This window comes from Dryobates pubescens, chromosome 2 (assembly GCF_014839835.1).
Source record: "Dryobates pubescens isolate bDryPub1 chromosome 2, bDryPub1.pri, whole genome shotgun sequence".
In the NCBI taxonomy this organism is placed as follows: Eukaryota; Metazoa; Chordata; class Aves; order Piciformes; family Picidae; genus Dryobates; species Dryobates pubescens.
The window spans coordinates 51,499,380-51,522,330 of NC_071613.1; the positions used below are offsets into that span (position 1 = coordinate 51,499,380).

At 51.7% G+C, this 22,951-nt stretch overlaps 1 protein-coding gene across 1 annotated transcript in view; it reads right to left on the minus strand.

Moving 5' to 3' along the window:
• KCNJ3 (potassium inwardly rectifying channel subfamily J member 3) overlaps positions 1-22,951 on the minus strand; it is a 46,223-nt gene that overhangs the window by 11,058 nt on the left and 12,214 nt on the right. The gene's annotated exons all lie outside the window — the stretch shown is intronic.

A 22,951-nucleotide genomic window follows, 5' to 3' on the forward strand; every position in this document is an offset into this window, starting at 1 on the left:
TCCAGATGGGGCTGGAAAGGCTCCAGAGAAGACTCTCTGGGGAGCCTGTTCCAGTGCTCTGTGACCCTCCCAGTGCAGAAGTTCCCCCTTGTGTTGAGGTGCAGCTGTGCTGCAGCTTACATCCATTGCCCCTTGTCCAATCCCAGGGTGCAAGAGAGCAGAGCCTGTCCCCTCCCCCTTGACCCCCAGCCCTCAGGTCTTGATAAACATTGACTAAATCCCCCCTAAGATCCCCCCACAGATTTTACCACAGCTCCTGCCACGATTCTGCAGGGCTCTGCTCCATCCCCTTCCCTCTCCAGGGGGGAGGCAGGGCTGACTGCAGCCCCTTCAGCTCCTGCCTTGGAGCAGATTTTTTTCTCCTGCAGAGCCATCTGCCACATTCCAGGCTTTGCAGCATTCCTCTCCTACTGGGATGTTCTTGAAGCAGCAGCAGCAGCAAAATGGAAGCTTTTCATTCCCTGCTCCATGCAGGGCCCTGCTAAGAGGCACCAGGAGTGCTGCTGGCGCTGGGAACAAGCAGGAGGGAAGGGCCAGAGGGAGGAAGGGAAGGGGGTTATGGGGCACACACATCCATTCACACTGGGTGGGGATATTTACTGGATGCAGATAGTTACACAGTGGTCCTCTGAGGGAAAAGGACTGAACATGAGGCAGCAGTGTGGCCGAGAAGGCCAATGGCATCCTGGCCTGCAGCAGGAACAGTGTGGCCAGCAGGAGCAGGGAGGTCATTGTGCCCTGTGCTCAGCACTGGTTAGGCCACACCTTGAGTCCTGTGTCCAGTTCTGGGGCCCTCAATTTAAGAAGGACATTGAGACACTTGAAGGTGTCCAGAGAAGGGCAACAAGGCTGGGGAGGGGTCTGGAGCACAGCCCTGTGAGGAGAGGCTGAGGGAGCTGGGGTTGCTTAGCCTGGAGAAGAGGAGGCTCAGGGGAGACCTTCTTGCTCTCTCCAACTCCCTGAAGGGAGGTTGTAGCCAGGTGAGGGTTGGTCTCTTCTCCCAGGCAACCAGCACCAGAACAAGAGGACACAGTTTCAAGCTGTGCCAGGGGAAGTTTAGGCTGGAAGTGAGGAGAAAGTTCTTCCCAGCAAGAGAGATTGGCCATTGGGATGTGCTGCCCAGGGAGGTGGTGGAGTCACCATCCCTGGAGGTGTTCAAGAGGGGACTGGATGTGGCACTTGGAGCCATGGTTTAGTTAGTCAGGAGGTGTTGGGTGACAGGTTGGACTTGATGAGCTCTGAGGTCTTTGCCAACCTCATTGATTCTATGAGCCAGCAGTGTGCCCAGGTGGCCATCACAGAATGGTAGGGGCTGGAAGGGACTTCTGGAGGTCACTGAGTCCAACCCCACCACCCAAGGCAGCTTCAGCTAGGGAAGGTCCCAGAGGAACACATCCAGGTGGGTCTGGAATGTCTCCAAGGAGGGAGACTGCAGCACCTCTGTGGGCAAAACGCTGGTTCTTCCCTAGGAAGGGGAATGATTTTCCCATTCCCAGGCAGGCAGACTGTGCCATGAGATAGTTCTGCAGATTTCTTCTGAGCCCTGCCAGAGCCCTGCAGAGCCAAGTGCTCTATTTTGGTGCTCAGCAGCATATGGCTGGGTGGGTGTTTGGAGAAGCATGGGGGTGCTGCAGAAGTCATGTGTGCAGAGGGAAGGGCTGGGCTTTGGCTTGCTGTTTCTTGCCTCATAATTAAAATGTCCTCATTCAAAGAGGATAATTTATTTCAAGTATTCCCCCCCCCCACCTCCCCCTTCCTCATCTCCAACCTCAACCTCCTCTGGCACAGTTTCAGGCCATTTCCTCTCATTCTATCACCTGGTATGAGGGAGGAGAGCAACCCCCACCTCACTCCAACCTCCTTTCAGGGTGTTGTAGAGAGCAATGAGCTCTCCCCTAAGCTTCCTCTTCTCCAGGCTGAACAAACACCCCCAGTTCCCTCAGCTGCTCCTCACCAGCCCTGTTCTCCAGACCCTTCATCACCTTTGTTGCCCTTCTGTGGACCTGCTCCAGCCTTTCAATGCCCTTCTTGGAGTGAGGGGTCCAAAACTGAATCAAGGAGTTGAGCTGTGGCCAGTCCAGGGGCACAATCCCTGCCCTGCTCCTGCTGGCCACACCACTGCTGATGCAGGCCAGGCTGCTGGTGGCCTCCTTGGCCACCTGGGCACACCCTGCCTCATGTTCAGCTGCTGTCAAGCAACACCCCCAGCTCCTTTTCCACTAATGGCACTGTGCCCCAAGCCTGGAGCCCTCATGGGCTTGGTGTGAGCCAAGTGCAGCTCCCAGCACAACCGCTGAAGGACCTCCATACAAACCTTTGCCATTTCAACTCTGTGTTTGAGGAGCATTCCCAAGTGGTGAGGCTGAGCAGGGGCTGATGCCCAAGGCAAGCTCTGGGGTGTGCTGGGATGTGGGACTCCCACTTCAGTGGAGGCTTTTGCACTGTGAGTGGAAGTGGGAACGTCCTTGCTGAGATCTGAGAGCTGTATCATCTGCCTGGAACCAACAAGTGAGATGTGCTGATCAAAGGCAGCTCAGCTTGTAGGCAGCCTGTGCTGAAGCATGTAGAACAAGGCAGGGAGGGAGGGAAACCTGGGAGGAACCTTCATTCCCACCTCAAGTGTAAATAAATGTTGGGCTAGGTGGAGCTGCTGCTACATCTGCTCTGCTCCCCCCCTCTGCTCTGCTTTCAGGAGACCCCACCCAGAGCACTGCATCCCATTCTGCTGCCCCCAGCAGAGGAAGGACATGGGACTGTGAGAGCAGGTCCAGAGAAGAGGAGGCTCAGGGGAGACCTCATTGCTCTCTCCAGCTCCCTGAAGGGAGGTTGTAGCCAGGTGGGGGTTGGTCTCTTCCCCCAGGCAAGCAGCACCAGAACAAGAGGACACAGTCTCAAGCTGCACCAGGGGAGGTTTAGGCTGGAGGTGAGGAAGAAGTTCTTCCCAGCAAGAGAGATTGGCCATGGGAATGTGCTGCCCAGGGAGGTGGTGGAGTCCCCATCCCTGGAGGTGTTTAGGAAGAGCCTGGCTGAGGCACTTGGTGCCATGGTTGAGTTGATGAGATGGTGTTCGGTGATAGGTTGGACTGGATGATCTCAAAGGTCTTGTCCAGCCTGGTTAATTCTATTCTATTCTATTCTATTCTATTCTATTCTATTCTATTCTATTCTATTCTATTCTATTCTATTCTATTCTATTCTATTCTATTCTACTCTACTCTATTCCATTCTATTCTATTCTACTCTATTCCATTCCATTCTACTCCATTCCATTCCATTCCACTCCACTCCACTCCACTCCATTCCACTCCATTCCATTCCATTCCACTCCACTCCATTCCATTCCATTCCATCTCAACACCTTCCACAAACCCCATGGAAGTTCCCTTTATAGATTGCCCCCAATCCAGCTGTTCCAAACCACAGCTGGGCCAGAGCCACCTCTGTGCTTGTGAGGAGCAACCTCAGCAGGCAGAAGGAGGCATCTCAGTACCTGCAAGTCATTAATGCCTGTGTTTGTGTTTGCTGATGTTCTCAGGTTGATCTGCTCCACGCTAATGAGTCATTTAGTCCCAATTAAACACCTCTCTCAGAACACAGCTCGAATTCCAACCAGTTCTGCTGATGAATTAATCACCACATGGGCTCAGCCTTCTGCAGGAGCTTCTGCTCCCCCTGGACTGAGCCACAGCACCCAGAGAACACCATTTACCTGCATACTGCAGTGAGGGGGGACATGTTTGCCTGGGTAACATGGAATGGAATGGGATGGAATGGGATGGAATGGAATGGGATGAAATGGGATGGGATGGGATGGAATGGAATGGAATGGAATGGAGTGGAGTGGAGTAGAGTAGAGTAGAGTAGAGTAGAGTAGAGTAGAGTAGAGTAGAGTAGAGTAGAGTAGAGTAGAGTAGAGTAGAATAGAATTAACCAGGTTGGAAAAGACCTTTGAGATCATCCAGTCCAACCTATCACCCAACACCATCTCATCAACTAAACCATGGCACCAAGTGCCTCAGCCAGGCTCTTCCTAAACACCCCCAGGGATGGTGACCCACAAATGCCCTCAGAGTGAAGTGCTGGGGATGGTTTCATGGCCAGCATGGAAGCACAGAATCATTTTGGCTGGAAAACAACTCCAGGATCATCAAGTCCAGCTGTTAACCCAGCACAGTCAGGTCACCATGAAGCCATGTCCCTCAGCACCACATCTCCAAGGCTTTGCACCTCCTCCAGAGATGGAGAGTCCACCTGAGCAGCCTGAGCCAGGACTCAACACAACTTTCTGTCACCAAATTGTTCCTCATGTCCAACCTAAACCTCCTCTACTGCAACTTGAGGCCATTTCCTCTTGTCCTCTTGCTTGTTCCTTGGGAGGAGTGACCAACCCCCACCTCACTCCAACCTCCTTGCAGGGAGCTGTAGAGAGCAATGAGGTCTCCCCTCAGCCTCCTCTTCCCCAGGCTGAACACTCCCAGCTCCCTCAGCTGCTCCTCACCAGCCCTGTTCCCCAGACCCTTCCCCAGCTTGGTTGCCCTTCTCTGGATCTCCAGCCCCTCAATGTCCTTCTTGGAATGAGGGGCCCAAAACTGAAGCCCAGACTCGAGATGTGGCCTCAGCAGTGTGGAGCAGAGGGGAACAATCGTGAACCAAGCAGCATCCTGGAGCATTGGTGTCAAGCAGGTTTTGGAAGCATTAAGCTCTTCTAGGTTAAAACAACTAAATTAAAAAGGCTATTTTTTGTTATTTAGGAGGCACTTAGAATCAGAGAATCATAGCATCAATAAGGTTGGAAGAGACCTCAGAGATCATCAAGTCCAACCTGCCACCCAACACCTCCTGACTAACTAAACCATGGCACCAAGTGCCACATCCAATCCCCTCTTGAACACCTCCAGGGATGGGGACTCCACCACCTCCCTGGGCAGCACATCCCAATGGCTAACAACTCTCTCCGGGAAGAACTTTCTCCTCACCTCCAGCCTAAACCTCCCCTGGCACAGCTTGAGACTGTGTCCTCTTGTTCTGGTGCTGCTTGCCTGGGAGAAGAGACCAACCCCCACCCAGGCATACACCAGACATTGGAACAGGGAGGTGGTGGAGTCCCCATCCCTGGAGGTGTTCAAGAAACCCGTGGCCATGGCTCTTGGGGACATGGCTTAATGGCCATGGTGGTGTTGGGTTGATGGCTGGACTGGATGACCAGTTCTGTGTGTATGATCTTGAGGCAGGTTTGCCAGGCAGCTTTTGACATCTCCAGCCTGGTCTGGTCTGGTCTGGTCTATTCTATGCTATTCTATTCCATTCCATTCCATTCCATTCCATTCTATGCTATTCTATTCCATTCCATTCCATTCCATTCCATTCCATTCCATTCCATTCCATTCCATTCTATTCCATTCCATTCCATTCCATTCTATTCCATTCCATTCCATTCTATTCTATTCTATTCCATTCCATTCCATTCCATTCTATTCCATTCCATTCCATTCCATTCTATTCCATTCCATTCCATTCCATTCTATTCCATTCCATTCTATTCCATTCCATTCCATTCTATTCCATTCCATTCCATTCTATTCCATTCCACTCTATTCCATTCCATTCCATTCCACTCCACTCTATTCCACTCCACTCTATTCCATTCCATTCTATTCTATTCCATTCCATTCCATTCTATTCCATTCCATTCTATTCCATTCCATTCCATTCTATTCCATTCCATTCCATTCTATTCCATTCCATTCTATTCTATTCTATTCCATTCCATTCCATTCTATTCCATTCCATTCTATTCCATTCCATTCCATTCTATTCCATTCCACTCTATTCCATTCCATTCCATTCTATTCCATTCCATTCTATTCCATTCCATTCCATTCTATTCCATTCCACTCTATTCCATTCCATTCCATTCCACTCCACTCTATTCCACTCCACTCTATTCCATTCCATTCTATTCTATTCCATTCCATTCCATTCTATTCCATTCCATTCTATTCCATTCCATTCCATTCTATTCCATTCCATTCTATTCTATTCCATTCCATTCCATTCTATTCCATTCCATTCCATTCCATTCTATTCCATTCCATTCTATTCTATTCTATTCCATTCCATTCCATTCTATTCCATTCCATTCTATTCCATTCCATTCCATTCTATTCCATTCCACTCTATTCCATTCCATTCCATTCCACTCCACTCTATTCCACTCCACTCTATTCCATTCCATTCTATTCTATTCCATTCCATTCCATTCTATTCCATTCCATTCTATTCCATTCCATTCCATTCTATTCCATTCCATTCTATTCTATTCCATTCCATTCCATTCTATTCCATTCCACTCTATTCCATTCCACTCTATTCCATTCCATTCTATTCCATTCCATTCCATTCTATTCCATTCCATTCCATTCTATTCCATTCCATTCCATTCCACTCTATTCCATTCCATTCTATTCTATTCCATTCCATTCCATTCCACTCTATTCCATTCCATTCTATTCTATTCCATTCCATTCTATTCTATTCCATTCCATTCTATTCTATTCCATTCCATTCCATTCCACTCTATTCCATTCCATTCCATTCTATTCCATTCTATTCCATTCCACTCCACTCCACTCCACTCCATTCCATTCCACTCCACTCCACTCCATGCCATTCCATTCCATTCCATTCCATCCCATTCCATTCCATCCTATTCTATCTGAAGCTCTTCCAGATCACAAAAGACCCCCACCCCCCACCCCACCCCCAAAACCCTAACCCCCTCCCATTTTTGCTATCCAGGAGGCACTTAGCATAAAGCACTGCAAGAATGTCCTCTCAGCCTCACCAGCCTGCCCAGGCCTGGCTGCCAGGAGGAGCCCCAAGCAGAGGAGCCTCCTTCTCCACGCTTGAGAAGGAACATTAAATCTAAATCCAGGCTACTTCAGCATGCAACATTAAGTCAGCAATGTTCCTCTGTGGGAAATTTCATCCCCATTACCCTGCCAGCTTCTGCATTTCAACTATCTGCAGCATCATGAGGGAAGGAGCTGCAGTCAATGGGCTCAGCCCTCCCCTCTGTGTCCCCTTGGATGATTGCAGCTGATGGATGGGAAGTGTCAGGCTACAAAACACAAAAGGCAGAGAGGACTGAATAATTAATGGGGCCCAGGAGGGTAGTTTGGAAGGTAGAATCATAGAATGGTTTGGGTTGGAAGGGATCCTAAAGATCATCGAGTTCCAGCCCCCTGCTATGGGCAGGGACACCTTCCACTCAAAGCCTCATGCAGCCTGGCTGTGAACACCTCCAGGCAGGAGGAATCCACAACCTCCCTGGGCTGTTCTATTCAGAGAGAAGATCTTGGCTCTGCCTTCCATCCTGTACCTGGGCTGTGGACCTCTGGTTGCTACAGATGGAGCAAGCTGCTCAGTTGCTGGAAGGTGTCCAGAGAAGGGCAACAAAGCTGGGGAGGGGTCTGGAGCACAGCCCTGTGAGGAGAGGCTGAGGGAGCTGGGGTTGCTTAGCCTGGAGAAGAGGAGGCTCAGGGGAGACCTTCTTGCTCTCTACAACTCCCTGAAGGGAGGCTGTAGCCAGGAGGGGGTTGGTCTCTTCTCCCAGGCAACCAGCACCAGAACAAGAGGACACAGTCTCAAGCTGTGCCAGGGGAGGTTTAGGCTGGAGGTGAGGAAGAAATTCTTCCCAGCAACAGAGATTGGCCATGGGAATGTGCTGCCCAGGGAGGTGGTGGAGTCCCCATCCCTGGAGGTGTTTAGGAAGAGCCTGGCTGAGGCACTTGGTGCCATGGTTTAGTTGCTGAGATGGTGTTGGGTGATAGGTTGGACTGGATGATCTCAAAGGTCTTTTCCAACCTGGTTAATGCTAATCTAGTCTAAGGAGATAGTCTACATGTGTCAGGTAAAGAAAAAGAATAATATTGGAGTAGTAGGCTCACTGTGATAGGTTCCATAAACCTCATTAAAACAAACCCTACCCAATTAAACTGCATTATGTGATACTATGTCCTGATTTCCTCTGGATTGCCCCTCCCAAGCTGCTACAAATGGGAGAACAGCTTCTGATAGAAGCAACTTTGAGTAAGATGGAGCCAAAGACACTGAGGAATGGACCACCTAGAAGTGATGAGCTAGATCCTCAGGCAGTTTGAAGATGACATGACAGAGGCACTGGCACAGGCTGCCCAGGGAGGTGGTGGAGTCCCTGTACCTGGAGGTGTTCAAGAAACCTGTGGCTATGGCACTTTGGGACTTGGTTAAATGGCCATGGTGGGGTTGGGCTTGATGAGCTTAGAGGTCTTTTCCAATCCTAACAACTCCATGATTCTAAGCTCAGTGGTGTGGTTGGCAGGCCTGAGGGGTGGGATCCATCCAGTGGGATCAGGACAAGCTAAAGAAGTGGGTCTGAGTGAGCCTAAGAAGGGTCACCAAAGCCAGGGGGAAACCCTGCACGTGGGTTGGCACAACTCCCAGCATCAAACCAGTCCCTGTGGGGGTGATGCTGGGTGCAAAGCTGGACATGAGCCAGCACTGTGCACTGCCAGCCCAGCCCCAGCTGTGTCCTGGGCTGATCCCCAGCAGTGTGGGCAGCAGGGGCAGGGAGGGCCCTCTGCTGTGCTCTGCTGAGACCCCAGCTGCAGGGCTGGGGCCAGCTCTGGAGTCCTCAGCACAGACAGGGACCTGATGGAGCAGGGCCAGAGGAGGCCACAGCAATGCTGGCAGGGCTGGGAGCCCTCTGCTGTGAGGCCAGGCTGAGAGAGTTTGGGTTCAGCCTGGAGAAGAGAAGGCTCCAGGGAAACCTTCTGGTGGCCTTGCAGTGCTCCAAGGGCTGCTCAGAAAGCTGGGGACAGGCTTTTGAGCAGGGCACAGGGGGATGGCTTGAACTGAAAGAGAGAGATTCAGCCTGGAGAGAAGGAAGGGAGTTTGGGTAATGAAGCTGGGGTAGCTGATGCAAGAGCTGGAGCACCTCTGTGTGAGGACAGGCTGAGAGAGCTGGAGCAACCTGCATGCTCTCTGAGCACCACAATTTGGCCCACTCAGGTTACAAGATATTTTTTGCTGCCAGGTTTGTCACAATTATTCTCCTCCCCATTCCTTCTGGGTTTAAAGATTCTGCTGTTTCTCTTCCCTCCTTTTATCTAAAGCCATTTCCTTCCTTCACCAGCCAGCTCCTACTTGGCACATTCAAGCCCAATCTGGCAGGAAAAGAAGGATTCAGAGGATGTCACCAGCTAGCAGCTGACTCAGGGTTAACTACTTCATGGCCCTGGGGCACCCTCAAACCAACAGGTTCTGTGGATACTCTCTGGATAGTCCTGATACTTCTATCAGCTTGCCTGTGGCTCTCTATTTAGGATCATACAATGGAAGGGGTTAGAAGGGACCTCTGCAGATGGGATGGGATGGGATGGAGTGGGATGGAGTGGAATGGAATGGGATGGAGTGGAATGGAATGGAGTGGAGTGGAGTGGAGTGGAGTGGAGTGGAGTGGAGTGGAGTGGAGTGGAGTGGAGTGGAATGGAGTGGAATGGAATGGAATGGAATGGAATGGAATAGAAATGAACTAGAATAGGATAGAATAGAATTAACCAGGTTGGAAAAGACCTCAGAGATCATCCAGTCCAACCTATCACCCAGCACCATCTCACCAACTAAACCATGGCACCAAGTGCCTCAGCCAGGCTCTTCCTAAACACCTCCAGGGATGGTGACTCCACCACCTCCCTGGGCAGCACATCCCAATGGCCAATCTCTCTTGCTGGGAAGAACTTCTTCCTAACCTCCAGCCTAAACCTCCCCTGGCACAGCTTGAGACTGTGTCCTCTTGTTCTGGTGCTGCTTGCCTGGGAAGAAGAGACCAACCCCCACCTGGCTATAACCTCCCTTCAGGGAGCTGTAGACGGCCATAAAGTCTTCCCTGAGCCTCCTCAGATCATCCACTTCAAACCCCACTGCCAAAGCAGGGGCACCCACAGCAGCTTGCCCAGCAGCACAATGCCCAGCTGGGGTTGGAAGCTCTCCAGAGAAGGAGACTCCACAACCTCTCTGGGCAGCCTGCTCCAGGCCTCCAGCACCCTCACACCAAACAACTTTCTCCTCATCTCCAGGTGGAACCTCCTGGATTCCAGTCTGTGCCCACTGCCCCTTGTCCTGTCCCTGGGCACCACTGCCAAGAGTCTGGCCCCAGCCTCTTGCCCCCCAAAGCTCCTTTAGCTCTTGCTGAGCATTGCTCAGATCCCCTCTGGGGCTGTTTTTCTGCAAGCTCCACAGCCCCAGGGCTCTCAGCCTTTCCTCCTCACAGATCTGCTCCAGGCCCCTCAGCAGCTTTGGAGCCTCCATTGGATTGTCTCCAGCAGTTCCCTGTCTCTCTTGAACTGGGGAGCCCAGAACTGGACCAAATAGTCCAGGTGTGCTCTCAGCAGGGCTGGAGAACCCCTTTGATACCTATTCAAACACCTATTTGAACTCAAGCTGAGCATGGCAAGGGGGTGCAGAGCTAGAGCCTCCTGGTTTCAGCACAGCACCTCTGGACCAGTTTTGGTCTCTTTAATGCCTCCTACTCAGGCTATCAGTTTCTAAGCTAGAGTTTTGACACTTCCAGTGATGCTCCAACATTGACAGCTCCAGCTGTGGCATTGGTGGAAAGAGAGTTTTAATGTGGGAACTAAAATTGCAGCTCCAGGAACCCAGATGAAAGGAGGAATGAAAGAGTCCAGGCAGTTGATGGGCTGGGAGAACTGGCCTGAAGTTCTCCAGGTGGAAAGGAAAGGGAAGCACATGATTGATTCCCAGCTCCCTCCAGGCAGCAACTTTATTACCCTTGCACCTCCCTAGTCTCTGAGATCATAACTACACAGAAGCCCAGCATGCTGGGGGTTGGAAGGGACCCCTGAAGATCATCCAGCCCAACCTGCCTGCTACACCAGGGGCACCCACAGCAGCTTGCCCAGCAGCACAATGCCCAGCTGGGGTTGGAAGCTCTCCAGAGAAGCACAGTTGAAGTTTAACCTCAAGCTTCTTCCAACTCTTAGTTCCTCCAGCACCCAAAGCATTCCAGAAGCCAAAATTAGCCAGGAACCAACACCCACCTGACATTAAATCATCCCAGAAGGGAGGGAAAGCACCAAGGGGTTGCTGGAGGTGCCCCTTTGCCATGCACGCCCACCAAGCAACCCCCAGCAAGAGACAGGAGGAATCACAGACTCATGGAATTGTTTGGGTTGGAAAAGACCTCTGAGATCACAGCATCTAACCACCAACCCAACACCACCATGCCCATCAAACCATGGCCCACAGTGCCATGGCCACAGGTTCCTGCAGCACCTCCAGGGATGGGGACTCCACCACCTCCCTGGGCAGCCTGGTCCAAAATTTCCAGTGTGGTGTTGGGATGGAAATTCATCCTCTTACCCCTGGTCCTGTCACAAGGTGACAGCTTGGACTTGATGATCTCTGAGGTCTTTTCCAACCTTATTGATTCCATTCCATTCCATTCCATTCCAATCCAATCCAATCCAATCCTATTCTAATTCTATTCCATTCCATTCCATTTCAATCCAATCCAATCCTATTCTAATTCTATTCTATTCCATTCCATTCTATTCTATTCTATTCCATTCCATTCTATACTATTCTATTCCAATCCTATTCTATTCTATTCCAATCCTATTCTATTCCATTTCTATTCTATTCTATTCCATTCCAATCCAATTCTATTCTATTCTATTCTATTCTATTCTATTCTATTCTATTCTATTCTATTCTATTCTATTCCAATCCTATCCTATCCTATCCTATCCTATCCTATCCTATCCTATCCTATCCTATCCTATCCTATTCTATTCTATTCCATTCCAATCCTATTCTATTCTATTCTATTCCAATCCTATTCTATTCTATTCCAATCCTATTCTATTCTATTCCAATCCTATTCTATTCCATTTCTATTCTATTCTATTCCATTCCAATCCAATTCTATTCTATTCTATTCTATTCTATTCTATTCTATTCTATTCTATTCTATTCTATTCTATTCTATTCCATTCCTATCCTATCCTATCCTATCCTATTCCATTCCATTCCATTCCATTCCAATCCTATTCTATTCTATTCTATTCTATTCTATTCTATTCTATTCTATTCTATTCCAATCCTATTCTATTCCATTCCAATCATATTCTATTCTATTCTATTCTATTCTATTCTATTCTATTCTATTCTATTCTATTCCATTCCATTCCAATCCAATTCTATTCTAATTCTATTCCATCCCATCCCATCCCATCCCACTCTATTCTATCCTGCTGTAGTGGGAGGTGTCCTTGCCCATGGCAGGCAGGTTGGAACCAGAGGATCTTTAAGGTCCCATCCAACCCAACCCACTCTGTGAATCCATGTCCCCTTGCTGAGTGCAGGTTGGTTGGATCAGGGGAGCTTTAAAGGTCCCTTCCCAGCCCAAGCAGCCTGGGATTCTCTGATTTCTCTGCTTGTCTTGGTGTGGCACCTTGGTTCCTCTCCACAGCTGACACAGCAGGTCTCCTGCCAATGGAGTCTTCCCCTGACTCATTTTCCTCACTCCATTATTAATGGCATTGTCAGGATTTGTTGTCAGCAGCCACTTGCCACCTCTCAGGCTTTTGTTTATTCCTTGCTGAAGTGATACTCAGCAGAGCTCCTGCCTCTGGCAGCTGTTCTGTCAGCCCAGAAGCCTGGCAGGAATTGCCCAGCTGGCTTCTCCCTGGATACCTGTTACTTCCCCTGGACACCTGGCTGCTCACTGGGCACCACAAGATGGGAGGGTCCCCAAAGACTGCAGCTCCATCTGAGGTGGTTCCTCCTGTACTGCCCAAGCTAAGGGAGCAGGAGGTGGTAGTGCATGGGAATGATGACCTGCACCTAGCAGAGATGGGGACAGCTTGTGGAGAAGGACCTAGGAGAGATGGGCACAGCTCTGTGAAGGACCTAGGAGAGATGTGGGGCAGCTCTGTGGAGAGGGACCTAGGAGAGATGGGGACAGCTCTGTGGAGAGGGACCTAGGAGAGATGTGGGGACAGCTCTGTGGAGAGGGACCTAGGAGAGATGTGGGGACAGCTCTGTGGAGAAGGAACTGGGAGAGATGTGGGACAGCTCTGGAGAAGGACCTAGCAGAGATGGGGATAGCTCTGTGGAGAGGGACCTAGCAGAGATGGGGACAGCTCTGGAGAAGGACCTAGCAGAGATGGGGACAGCTCTGTGGAGAGGGACCTAGGAGGGATGTGGGGACAGCTCTGTGGAGAAGGAACTGGGAGAGATGTGGGACAGCTCTGGAGAAGGACCTAGCAGAGATGGGGACAGCTCTGTGGAGAGGGACCTAGGAGGGATGTGGGGACAGCTCTGTGGAGAAGGAACTGGGAGAGATGTGGGGACAGCTCTGTGGAGAAGGAACTGGGAGAGATGTGGGACAGCTCTGTGGAGAAGGACCTAGGAGAGATGGGGGCCAGCAATTCCTCAGGAGAGATGGGGGCCAGCAATTCCTCATGAGCCAGCAATGTTCCCTCATGGCCAGGATGGCCAGTGGTGTCCTGGGGTGCACTTAGAAGAGTGTGGCAGCAGGTTGAGGGATGTTCTCCTCCCCCTCTGCTCTGCCCTAGTCACACCACAGCTGAATCCTGTGTCCAGTTCTGGGCTCTCCAGTTCAAGAGAGACAGGGAACTGCTGGAGAGAGTCAAGAGAAGGCTCCAAAGGTGCTGAGGGGCCTGGAGCATCTCTGTGAGGAGGAAAGGCTGAGAGCCCTGGGGCTGTGGAGCCTTCAGAAGAGCAGCCCCAGAGGGGATCTGAGCAATGCTCAGCAAGAGATAAAAGCCTTATGATTCTAAGAGGCTGTGGCCAGACTCTTGTCAGTGGTGCCCAGGGACAGGACAAGGGGCAGTGGGCACAAAGTGGAAGCCAGGAGGTTCCAGGTGAAGATGAGGAGAAAGTTGTTTGGTGTGAGGGTGCTGGAGGCCTGCAGCAGGCTGCCCAGGGAGGTTGTGGAGTCTCCTTGTGTAGAGAGCTTCCAAAGCCACCTGGCCACTGTGCTGCTGGGCAAGCTGCTGTGGGTGCACAGGGCTGGATGATCTCCAGAGGTCCCTTCCCACCCTCACCATGCTGGGATTGTGTGAGTTGCAATAAGACAATTTCTTCCACCAAATGTTGTCAAGGCCTGGCTGAGGCTGCCCAGAGCAGTGATGGAGTCCCCATCCCTGGGAGCGTTTCAGAGCTGTGGTGCTGAGGACCATGGTTTAGCAGTGACCTGGCAGTGGTTGGGCTGGGTGAGCTTCCCTCTAGGGGAAGGGCAAACCACTGGTGGCTTTCATCTGAGAGCTCTGCAGGAGCTTTCCTTTCCCCACATCTAATCTGATGAACTGGTGACTCATCAGAAGTCCTCTCTCTGCAAAGAGGACTGCCTCATGCCTAATCAAGCAGAATATCTTCTCCCTCAGCAAGCCCTCTGCTGCTGCTCCTGCTGACACAGGCAGCCCTGCTGCCATCACCCTGCCTGTCTGCTTCCATTTCTGTCACTCAGAGTCATTGGAGGGCTAAGCAGGCACCAGGCATCTCTGGGAGAGTGACAGGGGAGATCATCCAGGGAACTCAGGGGCTCTCCAGACTTGGTCTTGGGGATAAACCTGCACTGCCCCTCCAGAAACACAATGGAGCTGACAAGGAAAGGAAAAAGGCATTGGAATCCTAAAATCCTAGAATAGAATAGAATAGAAAATAAAATAGAATAGAATAGAATAGAATAGAATAGAATAGAATAGAATAGAATAGAATAGAATAGAATAGAATAGACCAGGTTGGAAGAGACCTTTGAGATCATCAAGTCCAACCTATCAGCCAGCACCATCTCATCAACTCAACCATGGCACCAAGTGCCTCAGCCAGGCTCTTCCTAAACACCTCCAGTGATGGTGACTCCAGCACCTCCCTGGGCAGCACATTCCAAAGGCCAATCTCTCTTGCTGGGAAGAACTTCTTCCTAACATCCAGCCTGAACCTCCCCTGGCGCAGCCTGAGACTGTGTCCTCTTGTTCTGGAGCTGGTTGTCTGGGAGAAGAGACCAACCCCCACCTGGCTACAACCTCCCTTCAGGGAGTTGGAGACAGCAAGAAGGTCTCCCCTGAGCCTCCTCTTCTGCAGGCTAAGCAACCCCAGCTCCCTCAGCCTCTCCTCACAGGGCTGTGCTCCAGACCCCTCCCCAGCTTTGTTGCCCTTCTCTGGACACCTTCCAGCACCTCAACATCTTTCCTAACCTGAGGGGCCCAGAACTGGACACAGGACTCAAGGTGTGGCCTAACCAGTGCTGAGCACAGGGCACAATGACCTCCCTGCTCCTGCTGACCACACTGTTCCTGATGCAGGCCAGGATGCCATTGGCCTTCTTGGCCACCTGGGCACACTGCTGGCTCATGTTCAGTCTACTATCAACCAGCACCCCCAGGTCCCTCTCTGCCTGGCTGCTCTCAGCCACTCTGACCCCAGCCTGTAGCTCTGCCTGGGGTTGCTGTGGCCAGTGTGCAGCACCTGGCACTTGGATGTGTTCAATCTTGCACTCTGCCCATGCTTTTGTTCCTTCTCTTTCTGGTCCAGCTGGTCCCTTTGGCTGTGCAGCACCTGAGCAGCAGCTGCAGCAGAGGAGAGCTGGGTGCTGCAAGCCCCAACTGCAGCCCATCCTCAGGGTGTGACAGTGCTGACCCTGCTCCCCTGCCTTCCCAGCACATATTGGTTTTTCCACTGACAGATTTTGGCACACAGGCAGCAGCAGGGACAGCCACAGCAAAGTCTGAAAGGCTTCATGCCCTTGAAACCCAGCCCCAGGAGGGGAATCCAGCCCCAGAGTCCAAGCCTGCTCTCCTCCTGAACCTCCCCTCCCAAGAAGGGTGGCTGCCAAGGGAGCTGAAAATCCTCCACCACAATAATGGGAAACAAGGATAATGAGGGTGTGGAAAAGCAAGGCTTGGAGTGGGTCTCCAAATTACATGGTATCAGAATCATGGAGGGCTTGGAGCTGGCCCAAAAATCAGCCCAAATGATTAGCAATTAGCCTCATGAATCACAGCCAGCTCCAGGTTCTGAAAAGCCCTCTGAACATCTCAGCTGAGAACCTCTCCCTGGCAATGACACACCAAAACAGGCAGCTGCACCACACTGAGCCCCCAGGACCTGGAACTGCACCACAATGAGCCTCCAAAACCTGGAACTGCACCACACTGAGCCTCCAAAACCTGGAACTGCACCACAATGAGCCTCCAAAACCTGGAACTGCACCACAATGAGCCTCCAAAACCTGGAACTGCACCACAATGAGCCTCCAAAACCTGGAACTGCACCACAATGAGCCTCCAAAACCTGGAACTGCACCACAATGAGCCTCCAAAACCTGGAACTGCACCACAATGAGCCTCCAAAACCTGGAACTGCACCACAATGAGCCTCCAAAACCTGGAACTGCACCACACTGAGCCTCCAAAACCTGGAACTGCACCACATGAGCCTCAAAACCTGGAACTGCACCACAATGAGCCTCCAAAACCTGGAACTGCACCACAATGAGCTCCAAAACTGCCCAATGAGGCCTCCACAAAACCTGGAACTGCACCACACTGGCCTCCAAAACCTGGATAACTGCCTCCAACCTGAACTGCAACACTGAGCCTCCAAGACCTGGAACTGCCACCACAATGAAGCCTCCAAAACCTGGAACACTGCACCACCAATGAGCCTCCATAAACCTGGAACTGCACCACACTGATCCTCCAAGACCTGGAAACTGCACCACAATGAGCCTCCAAAACCTGGAACTGTCCACCGACAATGAGCCTCCAAAACCTGGAACTTGCCACCACAATGAGCTCCAAAACCTGGAACGCACCACAATGAGCCTCCACAAAACCTGGAACTGCACCACAATGATCCCCAAAACCTGGAACTTGCACCACAATGAGCCTCCAAACCTGGAACTGGCACCACACTGAGCCTCCAAGACCTGGAAACTGCACCACCCAATGAGCCTTCCAAACCTGGAAACGCACCACAATGAAGCCTCCAAAACCTGGAACTGCCACCACACTGAATTTAAGCCTCCAAAACCTGGAAACTGCACCCAAATTGAGCCTCCAAAAACCCTGGAACTGCACCACACTGAGCCTCCAAGACCTGAAACTCCACCAGACTGAGCCTCCAAGACAGGGAACTCCACCAGACTGAGCCTCAAAGACAGGGAACTCCACCAGACTGAGCCCAAAGACCTGGAACTCCACCAGACTGAGCCCAAAGACCTGGAACTCCACCAGACTGAGCCTCCAAGACAGGGAACTCCACCAGACTGAGCCCAAAGACCTGGAACTCCACCAGACTGAGCCTCCAACACAGGGAACTCCACCAGACTGAGCCTCCAAACCCTGGAACTCCACCAGACTGAGCCTCCAACACAGGGAACTGCACCAGACTGAGCCTCCAAACCCTGGAACTCCACCAGACTGAGCCTCCAACACAGGGAACTCCACCAGACTGAACCTCCAAACCCTGGAACTCCACCAGACTGAGCCTCCAACACAGGGAACTGCACCAGACTGAGCCTTCAAAACCTAGATCTCCACCAGAGAGGCAGCCCCAAACCTGGAGCTCAACCAAATCAAAGCCCACAGCCAGCCCTGAGCACCTTGCAGTGTGCCCCAGGGAAAGCTCCTGAAGTCTGGTATTGGGAATGCCCCAAGGCACTCACAGCACAGGAGCTTTAGTCTGTGGGTCATGTAGGAGGCAGAGAGGAGAGGCAGCAGCTCTCCATGGTCACCTCAAGGATCCAAGGCCATGAGCTGCTGAGAAATATCACAGAGTCAGAGAATGGTTTGGGTTGGGAGAGACCTCTCAGATCATCCAGTCCAACCATCAGCCCAGCACCACCATGGCCATCAAACCATGGCCCCAAGTGCCATGGCCACAGGTTTCTTGAACCCCTCCAGGGATGGTGACTCCACCACCTCCCTGGGCAGCCTGTTCCAATCCCTGACCACTCCTGCAGCAAAGAAATTGCTCCTCATCTCCAACCTAAGCCTCCCCTGCTGGAACTTGAGGCCATTTCCTCTCTTTCTGTCCCTTGGTGCATCTCGAATCCCAAGTTTACTGAATCCCTTGTCTCCATTCATAGATCATGGAATCATTAAGGTTGGAAGAGACCTTTAGGATCATTCAGTCCATCCCTTCACCCAGCACTGCCAGCTCACCACTAAACCATGGCCCTCAGCACCCCATCTCCACAGCTCTGAAACCCCTACAGGGATGGGGACTCCACCACTGCCCTGGGCAGCTTTTCCCAGGCCTTGGCAAGCCTTTGGGGGCACAAATTGCTCCCCATGTCCAACCCCAAGTTCCTCTGGGGCAACTTGAAGCCATTTCCTTTCAACCTGTTCCTTGAGTCAAGAGATCAATCCCTGCCTGGCTCCAGCCTCCTCTCTGGGAGGTGCAGAGCACCAGAAGGTCTCTGAGCCTCCTTTTCTCCAGGCTGAACACCCCCCAGCTCCTCCTCACCAGCCCTGTTCTCCAGACCCTTCCCCAGCTTAGTCTCCCTTCCCTGGACCTACTCCAGCCTCTCAAGGTCCTTTTTGGAGTCCTGTGTGATATTTAACTTCTGTTTGTTAAAAGAAAGAGCTGGTGGGAAGGGCCATGGCCCCTGGGAAAGGGGAGCCAGGCTCCTCTGAGCTCAGCACAGAGGTCCCAGAGGCTCCCAGAGGCTCCTGGTTTCCTTCCCTCTGGGGATGCACTTCCCACTTTCCACATGTTCTTTGAAACTCCTCCAGGGATGGGGACTCCACCACTGCCCTGGGCAGCTTTTCCCAGGCCTTGGCAAGCCTTTGGGGGAACAAATTGCTCCCCATGTCCAACCTCAAGTTCCTCTGGGGCAACTTGAGGCCATTTCCTTTCAACCTGTTCCTTGAGTCAAGAGATCAATCCCTGCCTGGCTCCAGCCTCCTCTCTGGGAGGTGCAGAGCACCAGAAGGTCTCTGAGCCTCCTTTTCTCCAGGCTGAACCCCCCTGCCCCCAGCTCCCTCAGCTGCTCCTTACCAGCCCTGTTCTCCAGACCCTTCCCCAGCTTAGTCTCCCTTCTCTGGACCTGCTCCAGCCTCTCAAGGTCCTTTTTGGAGTCCTCTGAGATATTTTACTTATGTTTGTTAAAAAGAGTTGGTGGGAAGGGCCATGGCCCTTGGGAAAGGGGAGCCAGGCTCCTCTGAGCTCAGCACAGAGGTCCCAGAGGCTCCCAGAGGCTCCTGGTTTCCTTCCCTCTGGGGATGCACTTCCCACTTGCTCTTTAGCTAAACAACCTAAAAGCTGTAATTAAGGAGGGCAAGGAAAAGCAAGCAAGCAATGTTGGTATTTCCCTGGAATGAAAACTGCAGTGAGGAGGCAGTAAATTAACTGAATCAAGTTGGGAGGCAGGAGAAATCATTTTTAATGAGAGAAGGCAGAGGAAATGGGGATTTGAATCAGCCAAGTGGGATTTCCAAGCCAGAAGATCCTGCTTAAAGCAACTCATTAGAGCCCTCCCACCCCCTCCCCCCAGCTCTTCATTGTGTCTGTGTCCCCCCCCCAGCCCCCCAGCCACTCAACCCAAGTTACTAATTCTCTGCAGCCCCTGGTGAAACTGCACAGCTAAAGTGAAGTGATTAAAGCAGAACACAAAGCCAAAGAAGGTACAATATAACCCACCCCACACACAATAAAAGAGTCTTAAAATGGAATGGAATGGAATGGAATGGAATGGAATGGAATGGAATGGAATGGAATGGAATGGAATGGAATGGAATAGAATAGAATGGAATAGAATAAACCAGGTTGGAAGAGACCTTCAAGATCATCATGTCCAACCTATCAACCAATCCAACCCACCTAAACAACTAACCCATGGCACCAAGCACCCCATCAAGTCTCCTCCTGAACACCTTCTTCCTAACATCCAGCCTAAACCTCCCCTGGCACAGCTTGAGACTGTGTCCTCTTGTTCTGGTGCTGCTTGCCTGGCAGAAGAGACCAACCCCCACCTGGCTACAACCTCCCTTCAGGGAGTTGGAGAGAGCAAGAAGGTCTCCCCTGAGCCTCCTCTTCTCCAGGCTAAGCAACCCCAGCTCCCTCAGCCTCTCCTCACAGGGCTGTGCTCCAGACCCCTCCCCAGCTTTGTTGCCCTTCTCTGGACACCTTCCAGCAGCTCAACATCTTTCCTAACCTGAGGGGCCCAGAACTGGACACAGTACTCAAGGTGTGGCCTAACCAGTGCTGAGCACAGGGCACAATGACCTCCCTGCTCCTGCTGGCCACACTGTTCCTGATGCAGGCCAGGATGCCATTGGCCCTCTTGGCTGCCTGGGCACACTGCAGGCTCATGTTCAGTCTACCATCAACCAGCACCCCCAGGTCCCTCTCTGCCTGGCTGCTCTCCAGCCACTCTGACCCCAGCCTGTAGCTCTGCATGGGGTTGTTGTGGCCAATGTGCAGCACCTGGCACTTGGATGTGTTCAATCTCATGCCATTGGATTCTGCCCATCTGTCCAGCCTGGCAAGGTCCCTCTGCAGAGCCTCTCTACCCTCCAGCAGCTCAACTCCTGCCCCCAGCTTGTCTTCAGCAGTACCTGAGGGAGAAAACCCAAGAGGCTCTCTAAGTCCCTCTCAGAACCACACAGAATGAATCAGTTTGGAAGGGAGCCTCAAAGCTCATCTTGTCCAGCCCCCCTGCAGCCAGCAGGGACATCTCCAACTAGATCAGGCTGCTCAGGGCCACAGCAAGTTTCACTTTGAATGTCTCCACCACATCTCTGGGCAACTTGTTCCAGTGTTCCACCACCCACATTGTGAAGAGCTTCCTCCTGCTGTCCAGCCTGCCCTGCTGTAGAAGACAGAGCTGACTCCAATCCAATGCTACATTGGAGTCCAGTCCAATGCTAGGCTCCAAAATCCTTATTACAACACCAGAACAAAGGTGATCAGAGGGATGTCCATGAGGACAAGCTGGGAAGGTTGGGGTTGTTCAGCCTGGAGAGGAGAAGGCACCACAAAGACTTCAGAGCAGCCTTCCAGTACCTGAAGTGGCCTACAGGAGAGCTGGGGAGGGACTTTTGATAAGGGCTTGGAGTGACAGGATGAGGGCAATGACTTTGAGCTGGAAGAGGGGAAATTGAGACTGGAGAGTAGGAAGAAATTATTTCCAGTGAGGGTGGGGAGGTACTAGAACAGGTTGCCCAGGGAGGTTCTGGATGCCATGGCATCCTGGCCTGCATCAGGAACAATGTGGCCAGCAGGAGCAGGGAGGTCATTGTGCCCTGTGCTCAGCACTGCTTAGGCCACACCTTGAGTCCTGTGTCCAGTTCTGGGCCCTTCAGGTTAGGAAAGATGTTGAGCTGCTGGAAGGTGTCCAGAGAAGGGCAACAAAGCTGGGGAGGGGTCTGGAGCACAGCCCTGTGAGGAGAGGCTGAGGGAGCTGGGGTTGCTTAGCCTGCAGAAGAGGAGGCTCAGGGGAGACCTTCTTGCTGTCTACAACTCCCTGAAGGGAGGTTGTAGCCAGGTGGGGGTTGGTCTCCTCTGCCAGGCAACCAGCACCAGAACAAGAGGACACAGTCTCAAGCTGTGCCAGGGGAGGTTTAGGCTGGATGTTAGGAAGAAGTTCTTCCCAGCAAGAGAGACTGGCCATTGGGATGTGCTGCCCAGGGAGGTGGTGGAGTCACCATCCCTGAAGGTGTTTAGGAAGAGCCTGGCTGAGGCACTTGGTGCCATGGTTTAGTTGATGAGATGGTGTTGGGTGATAGGTTGGACTTGATGATCTCAGAGGTCTTTTCCAACCTGGTTAATTCTGTTCTATTCTATTCTATTCTATTCTATTCTATTCTATTCTATTCTATTCTAGCTAGTCTAGTCTATCCTATCCTATCCTATCTTATCCTATCCTATCCTATCCTATCCTATCCTATCCTATCCTATCCTATCCTATCCTATCCTATCCTATCCTATCCTATCCCATCCTACCCTACCCTACCCTACCCTATCCTACCCTACCCTATCCCATTCCTGCTTCTCTTCCAGCCCAGCTGCCCTCCAGCTCTGCACTCTTTCTCCTCCCTCAGTTTTCAACTTCCAAACCCTTTCATCCCCCTGTGCTGCAGCCAGACTGAGCACATTTTTGCTGTGCTTTACCCAAAATTCAGCTCCTCTTGGAAAACTAGGTCACCAAATTTGCAAGCTTATGTAAGTTGGGCTTTCCAGAGGCAGAAAATTTCCTCCTTTTGGGCTTTTTTGGGGGCTTCTTTTTGGGGTTTTGTTGGCTTGGTTTATTTTCCTTGCAGGGTGTGTAATTTCAGAGCCTGAAATAGTTACAAACAGAAGCTCCAAAGTCCACACCACTCTGGTTTAGACACCAAATGAGCTCAGTCACAAAATTCAGGCTACTTGCATGGTCCTCTTTGTTTGACAGCAGAAAGGGGAATGACACACACACAAAAAAAAACCCCAAAGAGGCAACCAAGCAACCTGGAGGCCCCTGGTCTGCACATCAGCATTGAAACCCTTCCATGAGTGGACAGTTCTCCTGGAAATATCATGGACATCCCCTTGAATCCCCAAATGCCAGCATGGTGGGGCTTGGAAGGGACCTCTGGACATCATCCAGTCCAACCCCACTGCTAAAGCAGGGGCACCCACAGCAGCTTGCCCAGCAGCACAATGGCCAGGTGGGGTTGGAAGCTCTCCACACAAGGAGTCTCCACAATCTCTCTGGGCAGCCTGCTCCAGGCCTCCAGCACCCTCACAACAAACAACTTTCTCCTCACCTTCAGATGGAACCTCCTGGCTTCCAGTTTGTGCCTATTGCCCCTTGTCCTGTCCCTGGGCACCACTGACAAGAGTCTGGCCCCAGCCTCTTGCCCCCCACAGCTCCTTTGTC